Consider the following 12,538-nt stretch of genomic DNA (forward strand, 5'->3'; position numbering starts at 1 on the left):
TTAAATTGCCACATGATTTTAAGGAATCAACCAGCATAAGTGAAAAACTTGTTTGATTGTTAAGGCAGAAGCTAAGTATAATTAAAAAGAGAAATACAAAGGTAAGAAGAATTAATCCTTTGTAATTCTAAAATCATTCAATAATGCAAAAATGTAAATTCTGAGTGATAGCATCTCGGCCTTTTATCTGGAGGTCCTGGGTTCGAATCCCGGTCAGGCATGGCATTTTCTTACACTACAAATCATTCATCTCATTGTCTGAAGCAATACCTAATGGTGGTCATATGCAAAACCTCACATTAAGTAAATTTATACAATATTTAATTAGAAAAGAAAAGAGTTATTAATCAATTTTTACATCTATGGATACATTAATGCTATATTGATTATTGATTAAATCATAGGGAATATTATTAACTACTTTAAGTCCAATATAAATTAGTTTGTTTTGAGTTGCAGTCAAATTAAATATATAACAACAGTAATTATTTGAATTATTTCTAGTATTATAAACTGGGTTATTGATTATCTTTAGTTTTTTTACGCTTATAAAATTACTTGATAATATTTATTACATACAACTCTCTTATTTTCATGACTTAGAATTCTTTAAATACTAAGTCCATTGAATAAGATTCTGGGTTTATTCAAAATTGTTTTTTAATCATTTTTTGCATTGAAAGCTGGTCAGTCATTATCATACGTACCTCCCCACATTACTAAGTCATATTGAAAAATGGATTGTACAATGGGATAATAAATAATTTTTAATATAAAAATACTCATAATGTTTTTTAATTTTATACAACTTATATGATACAAATTTCAGTTTTCCACATATATAAGTAATGTGAGATTTCCATTTAAGATTTTTGTCAACGATTAGACCCAAATATTGTGTTATTTTTTTTCAATTTCTGGACAGTTACATGCATTTGGAGGATTTGAATTGAAAATATTTATTTATTGATTATATTAAAATTTTTTATGTGGATGTGTTTAATCTTAAATCGATCTGGGGTTGGTTACTAGCATCAAATGAAAAAGTTATATATTTATTTTTTTAATATTTAAAGAGAGGGAATTACAGTCCAACCAATCCTACAATAAAATGAATTTTGATTTAAAATGACATATCATAAAATGCATACTCTAAGTTATTAATAAAAATTTGAACTGTATCACCTGCAAAGAAGATGATTTCTCTATTATTCAAATCAAATTTAAGTAAGTCATTCATATACAATATGTACAGAGTAGGTGATACTTCCTATCTGTAGTATCACCTACTATCAACTTATGGTGGTCCATAAGTTGATAAAGACAGCTCATTGTATGAATCATTTAAAATTAGAATTTGGATCTGTGTTGGAAGTAATCACAAAATAAATCTAATGTTATTTCTCATATTTCATAGTGTTCGAGCTTATCAATTAAAAATTTATAAGAAAGAGTATCAAAATCCTTGTTTAAATCAAGGAAAATTGTTATTGTTTTTCTGTTATTGATTAAAATAATACAAAATTGCGTTAATGAAGAGAATCAAGGCATCATCAGCACTTTTATTTTTATGAAAGCCAAATTGATTAAATTATATGATTTTGTGTAGTTCTAAAAATCTAACCAGTTGTTGTTATTTTATTAATTTTTCTATAATTTTTAATAAGTTGCTTAAAAGACTAATGGATAGTTTTCAGGACTTTTTGGGGCATCTGACTTAAATAATGGTTGAATTTTATCTTGTTTAAGAATAGCTGTAAATATTCTATTTTCAAACGATGTATTAATGATGTTAGAAAATGGTTTTGTAATAAATGGGGCTAATTGTTAATATCATCAGTAGATGGACTAGTTTTATTTTTTAAGCTGTGGATTACTACTATATTCATATCAGATGTGGTAACAGAATGAAAGAAGAAAGAGTTTATAACACTATTTTTATGTTTTTTTAATTTTTAATTGTAGGAAGGTCATGATGTAACGAGTATTTTATCAGCAAATATTTCCCATACTTTGATGAAATAGTTATTTAAATTATTAGCATTTATATCAATATCTTTATTTTCAATGATGTTACTATTCATAAGTTCTTTAATACAAGACCATATTTTTTTAGTGTTATACCACATTTATCTAGTTTGTTTTTATAGTACTCAGTTTTAATCCGATTAATTTATTTAATGCATTTTGATATTTTATATAATGTTGTATTAGGGCAATGTTAAAAGGTTCTTGTTTTAATTTTTATGAGATTTTATCCTTTTAATGATAGAGTTTATGAGTCCTTTGGTGATCCATGGCTTTAGGATTTTTTTAAAATCCTTGTTTGTTTGTTTGATAACCTAGTAGATAGATTTATACAATTTTTTAAAGTCAAAATAAAGTTTTCAGTCAAAATGTTAAAGGATATATCTTCAGTAGATTATATATAGACACCCATTTTTCTTGTTCTTGATATGTTTTGAGTTTGTTTATAACAATTTTTTATTTTATTTATGGGAATAGTAGGTTTGCATTTTAGGCTAATTTTGTTTACCAAATGCAAATTAGTTACAAAATGATTTGTAATACTCATCTTAAAGATATTCCCAAACGTTGTTTTGACTGAGCTATCAGAATCTTTGAAAAATATGTGATCAATACATGATGCTACATCTTAATTAATTCTAGTGGGCTTGATAATGAAGATATAAATCCATTTCTATTCATAACATCCAAATATTTTTTATAACAAGAGGAAGGATTATTCATATATATATATGTATATATATTAATATTCATATCACCTATCAGTAACACATTTTTATTTCTTGGCAACTTACTTAAATAAATATGTAAATTAATAATACATTTTTTTGCATTGCTATTTGGTGATTAATAAATTGCCATTACTTGTATAAAATTATATTTCAATATTTGCTTCAAATCTCAAGTAATAATGTAATACTGATAATTCCCCTTTATATACATACAGATACCATGATATTTATTTAGTTTGAAGGTCATAATAATTACTCTGTATTTGTTTATATTATAATCAAATGTCTTATCACTGTAAATCCATGTCTCTGTTAAGAAAATCAAATCAAAAGTTAAGCTAATATTATTTAGACAAGAAACAAAATTATCAAAATTTTTACTAATACTTTTTGTATTCATATTAAAGAAATTTAAAGTCATTGATTCTTTAATAATGTGTGGAATACAGTTATAATCTTCTATTTTGCCTGTTACAGATTAATCAACATTTATTAATATATATCACAGTTCATTATAATGATTCATATTAGAAATAAACATAATAAAAGAAGGATTAAAGATTAATATAAATATAAATACCTCAAGTACAGTTAATCGTTGTTCATTATTTATAATATCAGTAATTTCTGCGTGAGATCATTCATACTTAGAATTCTTATTTATATTATTCTTATTATCTTATTTTGGTCCAGTATTCCATTTTTCCTTATAAAACTTTTTCCATTTCTTTTACTCAAACAAATCAAAAATTTTCTCTTCTAATGACCTGTTTTGCTTCATACAGTAGTTTCTTGGTGTATGGATGATAAGTTTTTGTTTATGTAAACCAGATTATTTGGTTTACATAAACAAAAACATGATTTTCACTTTCATGCAAATCATTGATGACTGAATCATTGAATCATTGCCAGTAACAATTTAATTCAAAAATTTATCATCCTATTTCTATGTAAGGCACAAAAAATACAAATGCGGATTCTATTTGAATTTGTATCGTCTCCCCATTTGCCATTGACACTGCTATCCTTGCTCTAAACTAAGACCCTGAACTAGCCACGTGGGAGCTGCAAACATTGGCATTGGACTTTGTCTGCGCATAGCAGAAAAAATGGAGGATTAAAGTTAAATCCTCCATTTAACGGGATAAATCGGGATAAATCGATGCACGTCACATTCACCATGAGAAGGTGTAACTGTCCCAATGTGAACATGCATGATGTCTTGATACCACTGACAGAGAGTGTGCGATAATATTAATTTTTAACTTTCATTAACATTAATCACTACTCAATGAGGAAAAATTTGTTGTAGCGTAATTCCTGGTGGAAGATTTAAAAATCTAAAAAAAATCCAAATGTTAGAAAAATTCGGAAAAATTAATTCCAAATCTGTGATGGTAACTTAACGATTTATTATTACTTAATCAAATTGTTGGTGATGGTCAAAATCGCCTGGTGTACTGTTTGCCATACATCATTCCACCTGTAGCCACTGAAAACATTTTACACCAGTTTTATAGATGTCTTTTATTAATAACATTATTATGGAAACAGTTACCTACTGGTGCAACTATTTCTCAGTAGATACCATGTTTTTAATGTTCATAAAAGTATCCATGCCAAATTTTACTATCGGCAACCCCATTGACTGTCTTATTCAAATTAAAAATCTATAACACACATAAAAGATGTTTAAAGTGGTGAGGCAAGTGATAGACTACAACAAGCACTGGGAAAAACTGTGATTTTGTAGATCAAGTGTTTAAACGGCAGGCATTACCTGTGAAAACATAGTGTAACATATTGTTTATTTTTGCACAATTCTTTACATTTACAGTTATGCGGAATATCTAATTATATAAGAGCACTGTACATATTGCAATATTTGGCAAGTAACGGATCTGCTGTTTTGCTTCAATTGCTGTAGATACTGATCGTAAATCCCGTTAATATTCCTTACTGGATACATTATTGTTTCTCCTCTCTTTTGGTAATGAATTTGGTTAGGGTTGAAGGTGCCTATCTCTAACCTAGATACCTACCAACCGATATGGCTTAACATTGTAAAGAAAAAAAATATTTTCCAGGAGAAAAGATGATTTACAGCTAGTAGGCTGAATACAGTAGAGGTAATAGGGGTGTGGCTGGAGCTGCCTCCTACAGTGGGTATCTCCTTTCTCGATTTTATAGATTGTTAATCAGTAATGTCAGCAAATCAGTCAACATAAATTGCAGCAGGTTTGCCATCTTCTGCAAGAAAAATTAGTGAACAATTGTTATTTTTAAGATAGGCCAAGTGGATGAATAAATAAGAGTACAAGTTAAAAAAAAAACTGGGTTTAAAATTCATATAACTGCATCAGTATTATTTATCTGGTTTATTTATTTCAATTTTTGTCTTCCTCTAAAGGTTTTACTATTACATATTCCTCTGTGATCAAATTAAGTAACACTGGATGTCGTAATATATGATCAACTAATTAAATTCGTGTCTTTACAACATTTTTTCAAAAAAGTATACTCATTTTATATTTAAGTTCTCCTGATTTTGTACTTTATCAAGCCGTAATTTTCATCATCCTGAAGTAACAACACATTTCAAAGACCTCTATTTTTACATACTTTTCATTAATTTACAATGGTTCAATCTTGTCCTCAAATCTTGCAACCTTAATTAAACTCATTTTCCAATGCCCTACGATGGTGAAATTTTACACAGCAACATAAGTCAGGTGACAATACAATATTCCATTATTAATTTCTATATTTTATAAATATATGTTTATATATACATGAATATGTTACATATAATACAATAGGGACATCTTGAGGAAGGGAGCTGAATGGATAAGATGTAGCTATCAGTCCAATTGATTTTTACTGTCGATTCAGTATTAATAGATCAGTTACTGTTGAAGTAGATTTTAATATAACTAGTATAAATTTACCATCTAAAATTTATATCTACTAATCTGATTTAGTTATAAATAACTGGTATCATTTATGGAAATGAAAACTAATTGTTTAGGTTATAATATAAAATAACCCGCTGGGTTAATGTAATGGTTAAGCTCGTCATCAAAAATCAGTTGAGTTTTAAAGTAGAGAGTTCTAAGGGTTGAGTCTTTGTAAAGGCAGCTGATTTTATATGGATTTGAATGATAGACTGTGGGCACCAGTGTTCTTTGGTGGTTGGGTTTCAATTAATCACACATTTCAGTAGTGGTTCAGCTGAGTCTGTTATGACTATATGTCTATATGTTTACCGATACATTTACACTTACACTGCAGCTACGGCATGTCCAGCAAGCCAGTAGCCGTAATTGCATTTGCCTATTCAAATATACCCAGATCTGGCAGTATCTCCAACCAGTAAAACTGGTTGGAGAAAACAACATAATATAAAATAAAACTGCATATAATTTTTTTTTTCTAAAGATTAAAACAAGTAAAAGTAAAAATTTACTTTTAAATTTATCAGTTTAAAAAATCTATTTAAGTATATAACAAATATTTGTTCAATGTATATTTCTTCAAATTCCAATCAGCCTAATAATAAATATAACATTACATGTATGTATCTATGTACATACATGCAGTACTGTACTTAAAACATAATATATATATATATACTTATTATTACAAATTATTATTACAAACTAATGTAAAATTTAATAATTTCATTTAATTATGACTAAAAAATAGAAACAAAAAAAATAAAAAAGGCTTTTCTTCAAAAAAAACAAAACAATTCGACTTAAAAAGTGAAAAATAATTTTGTTTTCAAGAAAATTATTTAAAAAAAAGTTTTTTATTTATGCATGACTAAAACGAAAAGGCGTGCTCTCAAATATAACTAAACCTATTTGTAACTGGAGCGCACCCCACGCTTTTCCTTTTTGTCATACATAAATAAAAAAAATTTTTAAACTCATTTTCTTGAAAACAAAATTATTTTTTACTTTATAAAAAAATTATGTTGCTTATTTTTGTTATTTATTTTTTTTTTTTGAAGAAAAGCATGTTTAAATTTTTTTAATTTTCTTTATGTTTTTCTCATTGCCCCTATTTCTTTAACATAATGCGTTACACTCCACACAACTATTTTCAAGGATATTTTTTTAATTCTTAGATTAATATTTAATACGAACAGATTTTTTTTTGTAAAAGCTTTCCTTGTTAGTACTAATCTGCTTTACCCGTATTTTATTACCTAAAATAAAATTCTCCCGCTTCTAATATATTATATTCACTTCTCTTTTCTCTGTTATGTTCTTTTTTGTATCACTTTATTTTTTTATGTTCTTATCTACTGTCAAACTGAATTTCTCATCTAACAATGAATCTACGCATTCAAAACTTATTTTAACTAATTTTTTTATATTGTTACCTCATATATGCCTAATTTAATACCGGTCGACGACAACGGCAGCAGCTCAGATGTCAAGTGGAACAGAGTATACGTACAGGCTGGTACTGCGTCACTCCTGCCGCGCAGTTCTACCACCATAACGGCGCTGCGGCGCCACCACTCTCATGCTTCAATAAAAGAGCGTGCACGAAAGTGAATTTTTAAGGCGATTCCATACCGCTATGTCAGACTGATGCGGTCATATTTGCTAGACCGACGTTTTGTCGTGCGCGTAGGGGAAACAATTTCCTCCACTAGAGAAATAGCCGCTGGAGTTCCCCAAGGAGCAGTGTTTTCTCCTTTCCTGTACACTTTGTACATAAACGATATGCCGCTGTCGGAAGGGGTTAAAACGACCCTTTATGCAGAGGATACGGCATATTTCTACAAATCCGCAAATGTGGATTACGCGGTCCGGAGGCTCCAAGGGCAACTGGACTTAGTGGAACGTGGCTCGATATGTGGAGAATCAGGGTCAACGGTGAAAAATCGGTGGCCGTGATGTTCACATACAAGACACGCAAACCGGCCAGGCAACTGGAAATCTCAGGGCAGAAAATCCCTTTTGAGAAAACGGTTAAGTACCTGGGGGTGGTCTTGGACAGGCGGCTTACCTTCGGCGAACATGTTAATTATGTGACCCGGAGGGCTAAGGCCGCCAGAGCCTCACTATACCCAGTGCTGAACAGTGCCAGCCCGTACCCACTGGCAACTAAGTTACTTATTTTTCGGCTGTACGTACTGCCGATTCTGACATATGCTTACCCGGCATGGGGAGCAGTGTTGAGCTCCTCGCTTCAAAAGAAGATTGAGGCCGTCCAAAACATTGCGTTGCGGACGATATTTGGAGCTCCGTGGTTCGTCAGGAACGCCACTCTCCGATCCGATGCGAGATTGCAATCCGTGGCCGAGGTGGGGGTGGCGCAGGCGCGCAGACTGTTCGGGAGAGCGGCTGTGTCCGAACACAGTCATCTCCGGGACATCTGCCGAGAGGACCCAACCCCGACAGTTGTAAGGAAGCGGCCTCACGCCGTACTGGACGAACCACCGTGATGGTGCGGTGCGGGAACCGAGAATCGACAAACCAGGCTTAGGGGCCTCCATATCGCAGGAGACATAAACGGAAAAATGCGTTAGAAACGTTTCCGGGGTCGCGAGTGAATAAGTTTTGAGTATTAATTGTGAAACAAGGCAAAAAGTTATACTGTCTCGATAAAAGACAGTAGAATGCGGTAAGTTTTTTTCCCGCGTGTGTATGCTCTGTTTCTTTTGTTACAGATATGTGAGGTCGTTGGATCACCGAAATAGAGAGGGAAACGCCTTTTCTTTTAATCCCGCCATCCCAAAAGAAAAAATATAATATAAATTTTTTTTTTTCGTGTGTGTGTTCTGTTTCTTTTGTTACAGATACAACAGCCACCTCAACAAACAAAAAAATGGTTTCTTCACTGCAGCCACGCGGTCCCCCCCAAACCCTTCTCGGACACACGTGTGTCTGGAGATTAAGATTATGATATGTAGTATTGAACCTGCTTCTTGCTTCTTCCACGAAGGCGATCGCCGCCCCATACCCGCGATCGCAAATAGGTATCATCAAAAATTGTAAGTTCCCTATTCCCTTTCCTTTCAAGAAAGAAGAAGAGGGAACGAGCCCAGCAGCCATCAGCCCAGCAGTCACCAGCCCAGCAGCCACTGACTGAACAGAAGAACGAAGAAAGAAGAAACCTGCACTTTTCCCTGTTCAGTCCTTCGGGGCCACGGGAATTTCAAGGTTAATGGCATGTAACTTCGGTTACTGCCAATTCTCGGTAAGTGCAGGCCAAAGAAGAACGAAGAGGTCATCGGAAGGAGAAGAAGAAGAAGATAGAAGACTGTCTACGCGACCCAACGTTCCGGACGGGAGTCCGAGAAAGAGCCCAGCAGAGATGCGTCCTGAAGGGTAGCCAACAAAGAAGTGGTGAAGAGCTTCTACTCAAACTTTCCCTTAAAACGTACAATTAAATTAGTTTAAATCAGCAATTGCGACTTCTCCGGAGAAGGGGGCGCATTGCTCCCTCCATATAGTTACTGCCCCGTTGTGGCGTATTCCTGCTAGCCTATGTAGCGTTAGCACCGAAAGGACTTCAGTGGACGGTCTGAAGGGGAATTACGTCGGGAGGACAGGTTTTCAAAAGCCTAGCCTTCCGCGGTCAGCCCATGAAATGCGTTCGAAATCGCTGGTTTAATAACGGATTGGAATGCAATTAAATCCGTCGAAAGACGACCGACGCCGACCTGACACTGCGGGGCTCTGGGGGCCACCACTGCCACGCTGTAGTGGGGACCCAACTGCCGCTGAGGGGAAGTCCGGTCTGATTTCGGTGGACGAGCTGCAACTCTCCGACTTTGCCGGAGACCAGCTTCCGGACCCAACAGCTCTTTTCAGAGCTAACGCAAAAAACGGCGTTTTTCAGGGCTACCACAATGTTATAAATTACAACGATCCGTCGAAGCCAAACGATGACAAAAACGGCCCTTTTCAGGTCTACCACAAGGTTATTAAGTGCCACGTGCCGTCGAAGCCATTCGGCAACAATATCAAATAACGTTGTCATGAGCTGATCTTAACATTTTTATATTTTCTCCATGGTTTGTTACTTCAGTCTAAATTTGTCCTTTAATTTTTATATTCAAAAAGAAAAGCAACTGACTACATATTTGTCTCATTCCTTTTTGAATCAGAACTATTTTTTCTTTATTTTCTTCTTTTAACAGTGCTATCTGTTTCTCATACTTATATATAATAATTTTTCTTTTTATATTTCAATTCAATTTTCTTTAAAAAAAACAAAACATTATGCTCACTATATTACTAAACGCCTTTTCCAGATTTACAAATTCCAATTGGCTTTATTCCTCTTAAGCTTGCCTTTTAAGATTAGTTTTAATCTTTGGCCTCCATAATTCCTCTCTACCAGCCACAACGCGCACATTTTCTTCCAAAGAGTAAATCCTTTTTGTCATTTCATTTTACTTTATATTTTTTATTTATTTATAATTTTTTCTATTTATGAAGAAATTATTTTTTTAATAATTAATGTAATTATTTCGGGTCAGTCATTTTTTTTTCTAACAGAAATCGATTTTGGAAGATTTAAAAAATGATATTTGGAATATACTGAATAAGAAAGTATGCTCTATTCAATAAAGAATATTAAATAAATTACATCAGGTGATATAACGTAATTTACGGATTCAGTGTAAGTATAATGTATGGCAATATAGTTTTATGTATGTATATCATTGTCAGCATCGTAAACTAGTTTTTAGTGAAAGATGTGCACAAGTGAATCAGCTTTTTAAATTGGCTTCGTTCCAAAATGCAAATGTCTTTTACTTTCTTGGCCCTAGCTACCCCTCCCCCCCTTTCTTTCGTAGAGCACCCAACCACCCCGTTTTAATGTAAAGAAGTCTCAAGTCGTGTGCTATGCTACACTCTACGGTGACACCGGATCGATTATCCACTCAAACAAATGCCCTTCCATTCCCTCTTTATCGCTACTCCCTATACCATTTCTATTACATCTTCACTTCCTTTATTATTACTGCGCAATGATAAAAAAAAATTCGGTACCTGACTTATAATTGAAAGTAAAGAAAGAAAGAAAAATGATTTTATTTATTTTTTCCTTCATTGAAATTTAACTGAGCGATATACTCTTTTAGTTGAAAAATAAATTGATAGTACTTTAATAATAATCTAGATTATTGCTTTTTATTGTTATTAAAATATAAATAAAAATTAACATCCAGATAAAATTTTAAACTTTCCCGAAATAATTAAACCTTTTTTCCCGATAAAATACAATATTTTGACGAAACAAAATTAAAAAGTTTAGAAAAAATATCTAATTTTGTTTGGTTCATTACAAAAATAATAATTTTTTAGGTAATTTTTATCAAAATTATCGTGTAGAGAAAAATTGGACTCTGTTGAGAAAAGAAACATTTTAATAGAATGAGATGGTCAAATTTTAAGAAATTCCACTTTATTTGACCATTTAAGTCTATTTTTTTATTTTTTTTAGTTATCTTCACTTACATAAATTTTATCAAAATTAAATTCTACATGAGGTACATATTAACAAAGTATTCTAAAATAACTTTTCAATAGTTAAACACAAAAATATGAAATCTGACAAATGCTTCTATCTCAAAATGATTTTTTAGAATTTAAGTCATCAATCAAATATATAGGGTCCCTCCAGCGACCCAAAAAACAAAAAAAAAAAAAAAAAAAAAATGACGTAAACAACCGTAACCAAAATGACGTTCATTTAACGTTTTTCAAAGCTAGTTTTGAAAGTGATTACGCTATCTCGTAAATACTAGAAAAAAAAATAAAAAAAGAAATTCAGCAACTGCCACTGTATCAAAACGATCTGTTTTTCAATATGAGATCATTATTTTTAGTATCCTATATGTTACATATGAAACTAATTCTGAAAAATTAAATACCCAACATTTGTTTAAAGTTGTCATTACTCGAAGTATTTTGTGTGTTAAATTTTCTCTTTCCACTTAACATTTTTGAGTAGCCTCACTACTGGTGCTTGGAGTGAAATAGCCTCCTACTGAAACATAGATAATTTCAGAATGGAACATTTTGTAAATTTCATTTCTCAATGTTTAATTGTTGAAAAGTTTATACAAGGTTTTTTTTTAGATGTGTATAGAAAGATCTACCCACAAAAGTTTTTGTAGAAGCATATTTTTATTCTGTGGATTAGAGTAAATACATTATAAAAATAAGCGTGCTGAATTAAGTACACCTTATCATTCACCTTGCTTGATTAAAGTAAGAATGTAAATATAAGATATGACTTGAATTTGATTGTATTTATCTTTCTCATTTAACAAACATGAATAAGTAACAGACGGATAAACTGGGAATTTATTTATTTCAAATTTACAAATGTAACATTAAAAAAACAGATTTACATCTGCAACTTTTGAATTAAAAATTCAAGAGTAGCTTTTCACTGAGCTTTAATTTCTATCTTCGTTAACATATTTTAATAGACTAAATGTGTGTACGTTAAAAAAAAAAACTTATGACATCTCTTCTCTGAAACTTTGTTACATCGTTTTTATCTTTAATTTTTCCTCTTCATTTTAATTATAAATACCAGTCGTTTGCCGGGGAACAAATTTTAATCAAATTAAATCGAAATTTTAACGTATAATCTTTGGATTAGACGTTACGTATAATTTTTTGGATAACGTGTAATCTTATTAGAAAACGTATAATATTTGGATTAGATTTGTAGTAATTAATTTTTTGAAAGTAGTAATTCCTTTCTGCTGTGCTATATATTATTCACCAGCT

General features: G+C 31.7%; 1 long non-coding RNA gene across 1 annotated transcript in view; it reads right to left on the reverse strand.

Moving 5' to 3' along the window:
• Positions 1-4,713: 4,713 nt before the first annotated feature.
• The window catches only part of LOC142326810 (uncharacterized), a 311,674-nt gene continuing 303,849 nt past the window's right edge, over positions 4,714-12,538 (reverse strand). Inside the window, exon 5 of the long non-coding RNA XR_012756868.1 lies at positions 4,714-5,009. This is a non-coding gene — a long non-coding RNA (uncharacterized LOC142326810). The remainder of the gene's footprint in view (positions 5,010-12,538) is intronic.

Source organism: Lycorma delicatula, chromosome 6, assembly GCF_047948215.1.
Source record: "Lycorma delicatula isolate Av1 chromosome 6, ASM4794821v1, whole genome shotgun sequence".
Taxonomy (NCBI): domain Eukaryota; kingdom Metazoa; phylum Arthropoda; class Insecta; order Hemiptera; family Fulgoridae; genus Lycorma; species Lycorma delicatula.